Genomic DNA, 12,378 nt, shown 5'->3' with positions numbered 1-12,378 from the left:
TGAATGATCCCAGGGAACAACAGATTGGACCCAACTAGGATCTCCCTTGGAGTGGATCAGACTGATGATCTCCACCATCCAAACGGTTCCTGAATAAAAAAGGTGTCACCTACTTCAATGTGACATTGACCCCACCACTACATCTTAAAGACACTGTGTTATTTCAGCAATAATGCCCCTGCCCATCAGTCCAACTGGTGTTTTCATTCCTTATCTTACTTTGTCTTAAGTGGATTAAACTGATGCTTTATTCTAGAGATACTCTGTTCCTTTCACTTTTATGTGGCCATCTTTACCCTGTTTTGTTGTAATACTCTTTTAAAAAACCAACTTTTAAAATGTTAAATTGTGGTAAAATACAAACAATTGACTGGCTTAACCATTTGTAAGTGTCCAGTTCAGTAAATATGCACATTGTCGTGCAACCATCACCACCATCCATCTCCAGAAACGTTTTTCTCTTTGCAAAATTGCAACTCCGTAAACATTAAAAACAACTCTTTCTATTCTCTTCCCATGAGTTCCTTGCAACCACCACACTACTTTCCCTATCTATAAATATTTCTATACCAGGTACCTCCTATGACTGGATCACACAATATTTATCCTTTCATGCCTGACTTTTACTTAGTATAGTGCCCTCAAGGTCCATCCATGTGGTACCATGTATTAGAACTTCCTCTCTTTTAAGGGCAACTAATATTCCATTGTATGTATATAGCACATTCTGTTTATCTGTTCATCCATCGATGGACACGTGGGCTGCTTCCACCTTTGGCCTGTTGGATGCCCTAATATTCTTGCTCCCACTGCTCAATATCATTTTATTTATTTTTATTTTTTATTTTATTTTTATTTTTTGAGACAGAGTCTCGCTCTGTCACCCAGGCTGGCGTGCAGTGGCACGATCTCGGCTCACTGCAAGCTCTGCCTCCCGGGTTCACGCCATTCTTCTGCCTCAGCCTCCCAAGTAGCTGGGACTACAGGTGCCCACCACCACGCCCAGCTAATTTTTTGTATTTTTTTAGTAGAGACGGGGTTTCACCGCGTTAGCCAGGATGGTCTTGATCTCCTGACCTCCTGATCCGCCTGCCTTGGCCTCCCAAAATGCTGAGATTACAGGCGTGAGCCACCGCGCCCAGCCTCAATATCATTTTAAAAAGAGCAAAACTGTCATGTGCAGCCAACATGGAGGGAACTGGAAGAAATTACGTTAAGTGAAATAAGCCCAGCCCAGTAAAACAATGGCACCAAATAGTCTTAATACACAGAATAGATCATTGAACCACTGCACACATGCACTTGCTAAATATTACAATATTTTCACTCCGATTTTCCCACCTCTCATATTCTTTCTCTAGTTACACTGTAGTATCCATTACACTCGAAATTCCCAGCTTCCCTGTATGTGCTTCTCCACCAGCGCTCTCTGCCTCAATGCATGACACCAACACGTGTCTACTATTCGTTGCCTGAAACCTCGGGCATATGTATGTGCCTTCTTCCTCATCCACGCCTAATATATGGTTCTCAGCTGGGGTAAACTGTGCCCACCTCAAGGGAAAACTAACAGTGACTGCAGACATTTTGAGTTATCACACTTGAGTATGCTACTGACTCCAGTGGGCAGGGGCCAGGGACGCAGCTAAACATCCTACAATGCACAGCACAGCCCTCTTCCCTCTGAAAATGTATTATGTGGCCCACATGTCTGTAGTGTAATAGATCGAAACACTGCCACCTGGCAAAGACCTTCCCCTCGACCGGACTTGACTTAGGCTTCCCTGAGCCCTCTTCCTGACTAGGCCTGGACTTCGGACATCTGTGTCCATCCTGGTTGTACCCAGTTTCAACAAGGGTAATGAGAATGCCCCCATCCTTGATACCTGATCAGATTTCCCATCTTCCACTCTTAATGTCTAAGTCTTTGGCCTGCCTCTAGCAAGGATTCTGCTCTGGATACCTAATCAAGTTGCTCTTTGTCATTTCCCACCCACTGACCGCCTTACTCTGATAATTGTCTACAAAAAACCAACTATCATTGCTATAATCAGAGTTGAGTTGGGTCTCTCTCCCCTGTTGCAATTGTCTTGGATAATCTTCCTCACCATTTACCCAAGTGTCAGAATATTTTTTCTTTTACATCTAACAATCTCACATTCGCACTCAGCATCTAAGGATAAATGTTTATTTTTTCACCGAAATTCTTTCAATAATCAGTCCCCTCTAACCATCCTGCATGATCACTTAAATCTGCCTTAGCTTCTGTGGGATCTCATATCTCTCTATGTCTCTACAATGCCCCAGTAATCACATTCATTTGCATTATGTTTAATTGTCTGGCTTAATCCGTCTCTCTGAGTAGAAGCTTTGCTAAAACACCACACTATTGGCACCTGTAGTCGCAGCTACTTGGGAGGCTGAGGCAGGAGAATGGTGTGAATCCAGGAGGGGGAGCTTGCAGTGAGCTGAGATCGCGCCACTGCACTCTAGCCTGGGTGACAGAGCGAGACTCCGTCTCAAAAACAAACAAACAAATGAAAAAAACCCACACTATCCACCAAAGCATACCCCAGTGCAGGGCATAAAGAAGGCACTCCATCAGTATCTTCACCCCATCCCTTCCTGAGTTTCAGGTTCCACTTCCTTACCTGACTTTGGGTAAGAAAGTGTAATGACATCTTCATCCCTCAACACAGCTTCATCTTGCAACTGTCTCAGGTCTGTAAAATTATTGCTGGGAAAAGGAATCCCTTCGGTCCAGATAGATTCACCAGCCATCTAAAAAAACACCACAGCCTTCCCAGGTTTGTATTCATTGTACCTGTGCAATCTTAGAGGCACCACTTTTCTTGTTTTGCGACAGGTTAAGATGCAAAGGATGGAGAGATTGGGACAGGGTGGCCCAAGTTCATTTTGATACAGCTCCGATGACTGGAGGATTACCAGGCTTCTTGGTCTGGTGCTGATAGGATTAATGACATGGACACATGTGGAGTAGTTTTAAGGAGTGAAAAGTTTAATAGACAAGTAAGAAGGAAGAAAGAAGAGAACAGCTCCCCCATACTGAGTGACAAGGGACAGGAACAAAGACCCTGCGCGCGGCAGAAATGCAGTCCCTTATATCCGGAGGCTGGAGGAGGCAGTGTCTGGTTTGCATAGGGCCCAAAGGATTGGTTTGACCAGGTGTGTTATTTATGTAGCCTGGGAGAAACCAGGCCCTCCCACCATAGCTTTTTAATATGCAAATGTGTGTTGCCATGATGGTTTGAACACATGGTGTTACTTGGAGGTGGCCATCACACTTTGCACAGGTGGTAACAAGGAGAAGATGGTGGGAATCACCATATTGAGTGGACCCAGTTTCTAGTGGCCAGCATTTGCATATCAAAGCTTGTCAGCCCGGCCCTTGAAGCCGCCTTTTTGGTTAGAAAAGAGATTGTTTGGGGGTCATTTCTTATTACAGGAAAATCTCCACCAAGAACATTTACCCTTACTGTATGCCTAAAATGATTTCTTAATAACTCCTGTAATATCCCCCGCTCAAAGAGAAGTAAACCTAACTGCTGTTAGGGGGTGTTAGATGATGATTCTTTCTGGCTACTGTCTGCTGAAAAGGGGCGTGTGGTGGGGGGGGGACAGCAGTTGGGCCTTCTCCTGTGGTTGATCTAAGGTTCTCAGAAGAATGGCATGTCTATGTGTGGCTCTGCTCACAGCACCATTTAAAGTTTAATTGCTTCTATTAAATTTTATTTAATGTTTTATTAAATAAAACATTTAACTAAATATTAAAATATTAAACTATTTAATTTAAGGTGAAAAAATATAAATTTTACAAGAAGGCTTAAAATGTAGGGTTAGGATACAAGTATTAAAATTACCACCGTTAGTGGGGGGCCCTGTTAGACCATAACTGACAGTAGAGTTTGACACCTTTTAGTTACACCAATGGATTGCAATACTGGCTTGCCTCCACTAGATGTCGGTGTACATTACCAGAAACGTTAATATAGAAGTAACTTTTTCCTAGAGAAAAGCAGACATTTCCCCCTTAACCTGCCATTAGAAAATAACTAACTTTAGGCCTAGGCCATTTTTACAACTTGCAATATGATTGGGATAAATACATTATTGGGTGGCTAAAATAACTTTAGCGTTAATTTTGACAATTCCTTTCCTTTAATTATTAAATTCTTTTATGACTTTTATACACCTTCTTACAACATCTTTAAACTTTTTGATTTGTCCTAAACATCCTTTCTTTAAACAACCAGTTATTTCCCTTTAGTACAAGAATTTACCATACAAAATCCTTCCTTACATAAAATCTCTTCCTTTATAACCTTTTCATAGTGTGTATCATATTACCAACCTTTAGTAAAAAGTCTTTTCAAACTTAATGACAGTATAACTTTCATGCTTCTTATCCATAACTATTAGTCCTGCTATAAGCAAAACAACCTTGACTAAATTTTTCCTGCAATTATTAATCCTGTTATAAGGATGATAATCAGGCAAAATATTACAGCAATTAGAATTTTACAACCAGAATTCCACATTGTGGGTGCCACAGTGTTTAGTTCTATTGCAAATAGTAGCTTGACTAGAACAATTTTCACAAGAGTGGCATAGTAAATAATTTTCATTTAAAACTTTACTTGCCAAGATATAACATGTCCCTGTGGGGATTTACAAAGTTACAAATGTGATTCTATGAATACTTAAATCTCTCTGCAAATATGCATTAAAAAGAAGTTCTAATATTTGACGATGACTTTGAGAGGAAAGTTTAGAAATAATAAAAAGTATTTGATAAGGTAGGAGTGGGACTCAGTAAGATGCGTAGCCCTCACTCAGTTACTTATCTTTTATTATTTTCAGCTTAAGATCTTCTTTTTTTTTTTTTTGAGATGGAGTCTTGTTCTGTCCCCCAGGCTGGAGTGCAGTGGCCTGATCTCGGCTCACTGCAACCTCCGCCTCCCGGGTTCAAGCGATTCTCCTGCCTCAGCCTCCTGAGTAGCTGGGACTACAGGTGCCCACCACCACGCCTGGCTAATTTGAATTAGTTTTTGTATTTTTAGTAGAGACAGGGTTTTACCATGTTAGTCAGGCTGGTCTCAATCTCCTGACCTCGTAATCTGCCCGCCTCGGCCTCCCAAAGTGCTGGGATTACAGGCATGAGCCACCGCACCCGGCCAAGATCTTCTATTTCTTCACACTGATATTGAGGACATTCCTGTGGACTGTCAGGGGTTGCTTCCTCAGCTTTGCAGGCTTTGGCTTGATTGTGATGTATTCACAAATTGATTCCTGTAACTTTTACTGCCCAAGGGGGTTGAGAGAACAACAGTGGTGGGCCTTTCCTAGCTTGGCTTAGGGAAGGTGACAGAGGTGAGAGTTTTACTAATACCAAATTTCTTGGGTTAAACAGAGGTGGTTCCTGCTGGAAGTGAGCTAGAGATTGGTTACATGCTTAAGCAATTTAGAGGTTTCCTGCCTGAAAACAATTTCTGAGCACATGGATAAGTTTTATCCTTTCCCAAGTGAAAAGCTTGGTGAAGGATTTTAAGAACTTTTCATTGGCTGGAGGCTGGCAAATAGGGTTTGCCATCCTGACTGTAGCCATCCTGAGGGCTGAAAAGTATGCCCTAGAGAAGTAGCCTATTCTATTTTTGTAGGGGAATACTGAGGTTTAATTTCTCTTACAGAGCCTTTTTAGATTAGAAGGGGCTTGAAGTGTGTTAATACCTTGAAGCTTTCATGCCTTTGACTTAGCTGCCTGATCAGCTAATTTATTTCCTTCGTCTACCTTGTTTCCTTTTAATGTTCCTTAAAATGCATCCCTGCTATTTTTTTGTGGAAGAAAAACTGAGGATAATAACCTGCTAATTTCCTGGTGATACTTTATAGGAGATCCATTAGTGGTAAGAAAATATCTTTCCTTTTAAATGGCCCCAGCATGGAGAGCTATGAAAGCATACTTGGAGTTAGTGTAAATGTTAGCTGCCTTTCCTTTGCTTAATTTAGGTGCTCTTGTAAGAGCTATTAGCTCAGCTAATTGAGCATTTGTGCCTGGGGAAAGTGACTACTGCTTATCCTGCCTTATGTACATCTTGCTTTACCAGCTGTCAGCTAAGAGCTCCCCCTAGAGGACCGTGATTCTGCTACATGATGTGGGCTGTAAACCGTTAAATTATTTCCTAGGGTTAACTCGGAGGCTTTTTAAAATTATTTCCTAGTGTTAACTCGGAGGCTTTTCTGACTAGTAGAGCTATCATGACAATGGCTTGCAAGCATGTGTCAACTCAGGTTGAGAAAAAGATTGGATTAGCCTTTTTCCTGAGATGCCCCTTACGGTCGTGCTCTGGGGAGAAAGGAGGTCTGGATTAGAGAGGAGAAGACAGAGAGAGACCAGCTCTAGTCTGGAAGGAGGTTTACTTTCCTTCCTTTAATTTCCAGAATCATCCGGAGCTCCTGTGCTATAATGGCAGTTTGAACCACTGGAGCCGAGATTTGAGCCCCGAGACCCATCAGTCCTGCTGGACCATCTGTGAGACTGGTCCTGAACCCAGTGACCTCCGCCTCTGGGGGCAATTCCAACTCCAGTGGTTTTTGCCACAGGCTGGACAGGGTCGAGGTTGCCTTGTCTTCCTGCCTGGGCAATCCTTAAAATGCCCTGGACTGCCACATCAATAGCAACTAGCAGATGCACCTTGGGGATTCTGGATGTTGCAAGCCTGCAAAGCTGCTGCTAGAGCCTCTGTCCTTCTCCTGAACTTGCTCTCTTTCTTTTGGGCCTCCTCCTCCTGGTCCATATTATTAAAGACCGAAGTGGCTACTTTCAGGAGGCTCTCTAAGGTGCTGTCTGGTCCTATACCTTGCTTTTGTAGTTTCCTTCTACTATCAGGAGCTGCCTTGTGTAATAAACTTGTCCTTCAGGATGAGCTGTTCCTCAACTGAATTAGGGGATAAGGAGGTGTACTCTATTAGTGCCTCTCTTAGCCTTTCCATAAAGGCTACAGGATTCTTATCTGGTCCATTATAGACAGTTTAGAGTATGATACCCAACCTTGTTTTAACCTGAATTGACTCTCCCTTAGCTGAGAGAGCCAGACAGACTCCATTTTGGCTCCTTCACTTACAGCCCCTTACCCACCCCCTTCCTCAAGGACTTAACTGGTGCAAGCAGTCTCCTAGCACATCAAAGGATGCAATTAAATGATAAGATACTGTGGCAAGCTATATCTGCAGTTCCTAGGAATTTGCCCAGTTGATAGCACCCAGAGCCCCCGCGTTTGTGTCCGGTTGATAACACCCAAAGCCCCGCGTCTATCACCTTGTGATGGATTTAAAGCCCCTGCACCTGGAACTGTTTGCTTTCCTGTAACCATTTATCCTTTTTGCCTGCTTTATTTCTGTAAGATTGTTTTAACTAGACTCCCCCCACTCCCCTTTCTAAACCAAAGTATAAAAGAAAATCTAACCCCTTCTTCGGGGCCGAGAGAATTTTGAGCACTAGCCGTCTCTCGGTCGCCGGCTAATAAAGGACTCCTGAATAAGTCTCAGCGTGTGGCGTTTCTCTGTAACTTGCTCGGTTACAAGAGTAATTGAGGCCGGGCACGGTGGCTCACGCCTGTAATCCCAGCACTTTGGGAGGCCGAAATGGGTGGATCATGAGGTCAGGAGATCGAGACCATCCTGACTAACGCGGTGAAACCCCGTCTCTACTAAAAATACAAAAAATTGGCCAGGCGTGGTGGTGGGCGCCTGTAGTCCCAGCTACTCGGGAGGCTGAGGCAGGAGAATGGCGTGAACCCAGCAGGTGGAGCTTGCAGTGAGCCGAGATTGCGCCACTGCACTCCAGCCTGGGCGACAGAGTGAGACTCCGTCTCAAAAAAAAAAAAACAAAAAAAAAACAAAAGAGTAATTGAGAGGTTTGGCCTTGGTTTGCTGTAGGCCTTCTAAAACGCATATTACAAAGTGCTTTATCTTCCACTTATCCCCCTGAGTTAATGGGGTACCATTAGGACCCAAAATTCCGTTGATATCTAAAGTTTATTTTGCTGTACAACTCTGGTTTTTGTGGGGTTTTTTTTCTTTTTTTTTTTTTTAGAATTTTACTTGCTTCTAACACAAAGAAGTCCAGGTTTTCCTTCAGGCAACTCCTTTATGGAGTTTGAGCGTGCCTCCAACAGGAAAGATGAGGTTTTTTGCCCTGCTCCCCTAATGGTAGCGAGCAGGCTTCAACCTGTGACCCATCATCCCTAGACTGTCTTGGCCAAAGAGAAGAGTAACAACCAGCTGGTCTTAATTTCTTGTTACCATCAGAGCACTCCATAATCATATAAGTTGTGTGATCATTTGTTTTGCTTAAATGTTTTTTTGTTGTTGCTGTTTGTTTCTGTTTTGGTTGTTGTTTTGCTTTTTTTCCCCATTGGGTTTTATCAACTCTACCTTGTTTTTGTTTTTTTTTTTATTGAGCAAAGGTTTTTTCTTCTCAGCTGACTGACTTCTGTTTTCTTCATTTACTTCTGCTGTCTCTCCTTTCTCTTGCACCCTCTGCTGCATGAGGAACATGACATAGTTTATAGTAGTCTGAGGTTCCTTAAAGAAAATGGAGAAGGTACAACTCCCTTGGGGGAGAAACCTGTTTTTCCTTATCAAACCCCAAGAGTGTAAACAGAAAAGTTCATCTCAGCTCTTAAACTGCTTGCTTTTGTATTGTGTTACCTGATTTATTGACTAAAATAGTTATCGCAACAGAGTCTACTCTTCGGGTTTTAAAGAAGTGTATAGTTTAGACAGTTAGAAATGTCATTGTTTACAAAAATTTTTTTCTAAGTGCATTGGAAAAACATCACTGGTCTAGCCTCATAATAATATCTCCCTTTTTGGAAACCAGCATTCAGTGTGGGCTCTGCCCAGAGCTCAGAGAGTCACTTAAAGGATAGATAATCCCTATCTAAATAAAACAAAATTGGTCCCTTATACCATCCTATGATAAATTTTTATAATTTTATGTTTGATTTGGCATCCCTGTTTAATCTCCTTCTAGCACACCAGACTCTTTCTCTCCATACTTTATAATGCAAATTTTTCTATTTGATTTTCACCTGAGTTGTTTCCTTTAATATGCAAATTTAAGACTATTTAGCTGACAACTGCCTAGGGTTGTGAAACAGGTTACCAAGAATCTGAAAGTCTATGATAGGAAGAAAGGTTTTTGTGAATTGGTGAAGATGTACTTCTATCCGCATGTCTAATATATCTATGTATTTATGTGTTATGTAAATAATGTTTCACTAATGAAAATATATAAAAGAGTTCTGATTAATTGGCTTAAAGAAAAAGAGCATGTACATCAAATACTTTATCAGAAAAAGGAAAGACTACTCAAATGCTTTTTCAAGTTTATGTGACTTAAGTAAAATCTTTAATAATAAGCTAGCTTTAAAATTATTATTAAAGTAATATTAGATATGTCTTAAGAATTGCCAGCATACATTTTTGTTTGCATTTTTTTTTTGAGATGTTGTCTCCCTCTGTTGCCCAGGCTGGATTGCAGTGGCGTGATCTCGGCTCACTGCAAGCTCCGCCTCCCAGGTTCACACCATTCTCCTTCCTCAGCCTCCCAAGTAGCTGGGACTGCAGGTGCCTGCCCACACACCCGGCTAATTTTTTGTATTTTTTTTTAATGGAAACAGGGTTTCACCGTGTTAGCCAGCATGGTCTCGATCTCCTGACCTCGTGATCTGCCCACCTCAGCCTCCCAAAGTGCTGGGATTACAGGCATGAGCCACCATGCCCGGCCCTTTGTTTGCATTTATTGATCAAACAATTTCATACTTATCCCTGCCAAATACTATAAGGTGTCAAAACTTGACATAGGGGTTGCAAAAGTATAAACACAGCCAAAACAGAATGACCTTTGCTTGTGTAATCTTTAATAAATAAGACATTGACATTGGTTTAATAAAAATAGCTCTATCTTGAATTTAGTAACATTACCGTAACTTCTAATCTTGTGGCTTTAGGTGGTCTAGTCCGCAGGCAGTAAGGAAGTTGGTTTTGGGAAAGGGCTGTTATCATCTTTGTTTCAAAGCTAAACTATAAAGTGAGTTCCTCCCAAAGTTTGTTTGGCCTACGCACAGGAATGAACAAGGACAGTTTGGAGGTCAGAATCAAGATGGAGTCAGTTAGGTCAGCTCTTTGTTATTGTCTCAGTTATGGTGGTTTCATAATTTTAAATGATGCCTATCACAGTTTCATAAACAGTGTAGGTAAGTGATTAACATAAGATAATTAGGAAAATGTAATGGGATGAATACTTGTAGATAAAATTGTCATAATTTAAAATCTAAATTACTATTAAATTAAATAATAGACATTTTATTATTTGGGTATTTTTCAACAAAATATATTGTAGGAAAACATTCTTTCTAAAAACAGGTGTGTGCTTTGTAAAAAGGTATACACTCTTTTGTCTAATTCAAAGCTTATGTAAAGGTTTTATATAAAACAAGGTAAAAGGAACCAGGAAATAAGAGAGATGTAAAGAAAGTTAAATAAATAAAGAGGTTTTTCTCTCCAGCATGGCGAATGTCCAGCCTCCGGAGATTGGGCAGTGAGTGCCGGAGGTAAACACCGAGGCAGAAGAGTTTTGCCACTCACTACCTGTGTGACCTTGGGTAAATTAGTCGTGGAACATCCATTTCCTCGTCTGTATAATTGAAATGATAATAGTACCTCTCTCAGGACTGTTGTGAGCCGTCAATGAAAATACACTTAGAGCAGCTTCTGGCACTTGGTAGAATTGGGCTATTTGCTGAAGCTTCTTGGTAGCCCTTGGTAGCCCAGGAAGAAACTTACATTTTGATTTTTTCGTACCATGGCTTTGGTTCACAAATTGCTGCATGGCACTTATATTCTCAGAAAATGCTCTAAGACAACTGCTGCCTTGCATTCATGGGTATTCGCTTTGCAGACCATTCCAGTAGTCTTCAGAAACCAGTGGCTTCTCCTGGCAAAGCCTCCTCACAGAGGAAGACTGAAGGGGGTTGGCAAGGATATCACCAGAAAGAAGTTGCTTTGGATATAACTTCTCCAGAGAAGAAACCTGAAGTTTGTTTCAATAAAGCAATTGGAGATGAAATAAAGGACCATTTTAGGCATTTGAAGGATCAAATTTGGATCATTGGATAGGACCCGAAGGCCGCCCTCTACATGAGGTCTTGCTGGAACAAGCCAAGGTTGTCTGATAGTTCTGGGGGAAAGAAGACTTGGATAAGTAGATAGTGACTTCTGAAAAGATGATTGGAGGCAGAAGTGAAGTATTTTTGAAAATGAGCAAGAATAACCAAAGTGCACGCTATATGGAACTCTGAGCTCTGAGGTGCCTCAGGATGGGGAGACTACCTGAAGTGGGTACTGTGCAATGATATCCAGGATTCCAGGGGGTGCTTTTGAGAGGAAGATGTCTTGTGATTGGTCCCAGTTCAGTACTCTGTATCTCCATGTACGTGGGGATGGTTGGCCTTGGATGATGTATATCAGGGAGGACACAGATATAATCCAGAGGAAAATCAGATGTATAGTTACTTCACGTTCACCCATGGGGAGCCCTACTGGCAGGAGGTCAAGATCCCTTTTTCCAAGTTTTTTTTCCCTAATCAAGGAAGAGCGCAGGATGTTCAGAGTCAGCTTCCGCTTGACAAGATCTCTTCTATAGCATTCACCTTGGCTGATAAAGTGGATGGTCTTTTCTTCCTGGAGACAGATTTTATTGGAGTGCTTACTGATCCAGCCCACATAGAAGAATTTGCCTATGAAAATTCTCCAGAGCTTAACCCAAGACTTTTAAAATAAAGATCATGTGGTAGTTTTCTTTTACTAAACTAAGGGTACTAGTATCTACAATGATATAGACAAAATAGTTCTTTAATGGCATCCAAAAAAAAAGAAAGAGGTTTTTTTTTGTAAGACAGCTTAAAGAGAAATAATTTTATATGAGAAAGAATCTAGTATGGTAAATTTAGTCCTAGAATAAAATGACTAGTTGTTTAAGAAAAAGTGATGTTTAGGACAAACCAGAAAATCCAAGCATGTCATGAATGGTCTGTATAAGCCATTACAAGAAGATTATTAAACAAACAAAACAAAAACTTTTATACAATCAAGTTGTCTATAAAGAGAAATGATAATGGTGTTTCTGTAGATTGGGTTTGATGTAAGAAAACGCTTATACACTAAAGAATTGGTTAGAACAATGAAATTTTCTTAAGGGGTTGATTTACTGCATAAATTATAAGAGATTTTATTTTTTAATTTTTAACCCCAAATTCAACTTTTATTGCATCTCACAGGTTTTGGTTTTCTCTC

General features: G+C 41.1%; 1 pseudogene; it reads left to right on the top strand.

Moving 5' to 3' along the window:
• The first annotated feature begins 10,787 nt into the window (after nucleotides 1–10,787).
• LOC100445171 (complex I intermediate-associated protein 30, mitochondrial-like) lies at nucleotides 10,788–11,959 on the top strand (annotated as a pseudogene).
• Nucleotides 11,960–12,378: the final 419 nt, after the last annotated feature.

Source organism: Pongo abelii, chromosome 20, assembly GCF_028885655.2.
Source record: "Pongo abelii isolate AG06213 chromosome 20, NHGRI_mPonAbe1-v2.0_pri, whole genome shotgun sequence".
NCBI lineage: Eukaryota > Metazoa > Chordata > Mammalia > Primates > Hominidae > Pongo > Pongo abelii.
This window is presented reverse-complemented; position numbering and strand designations above follow the sequence as displayed.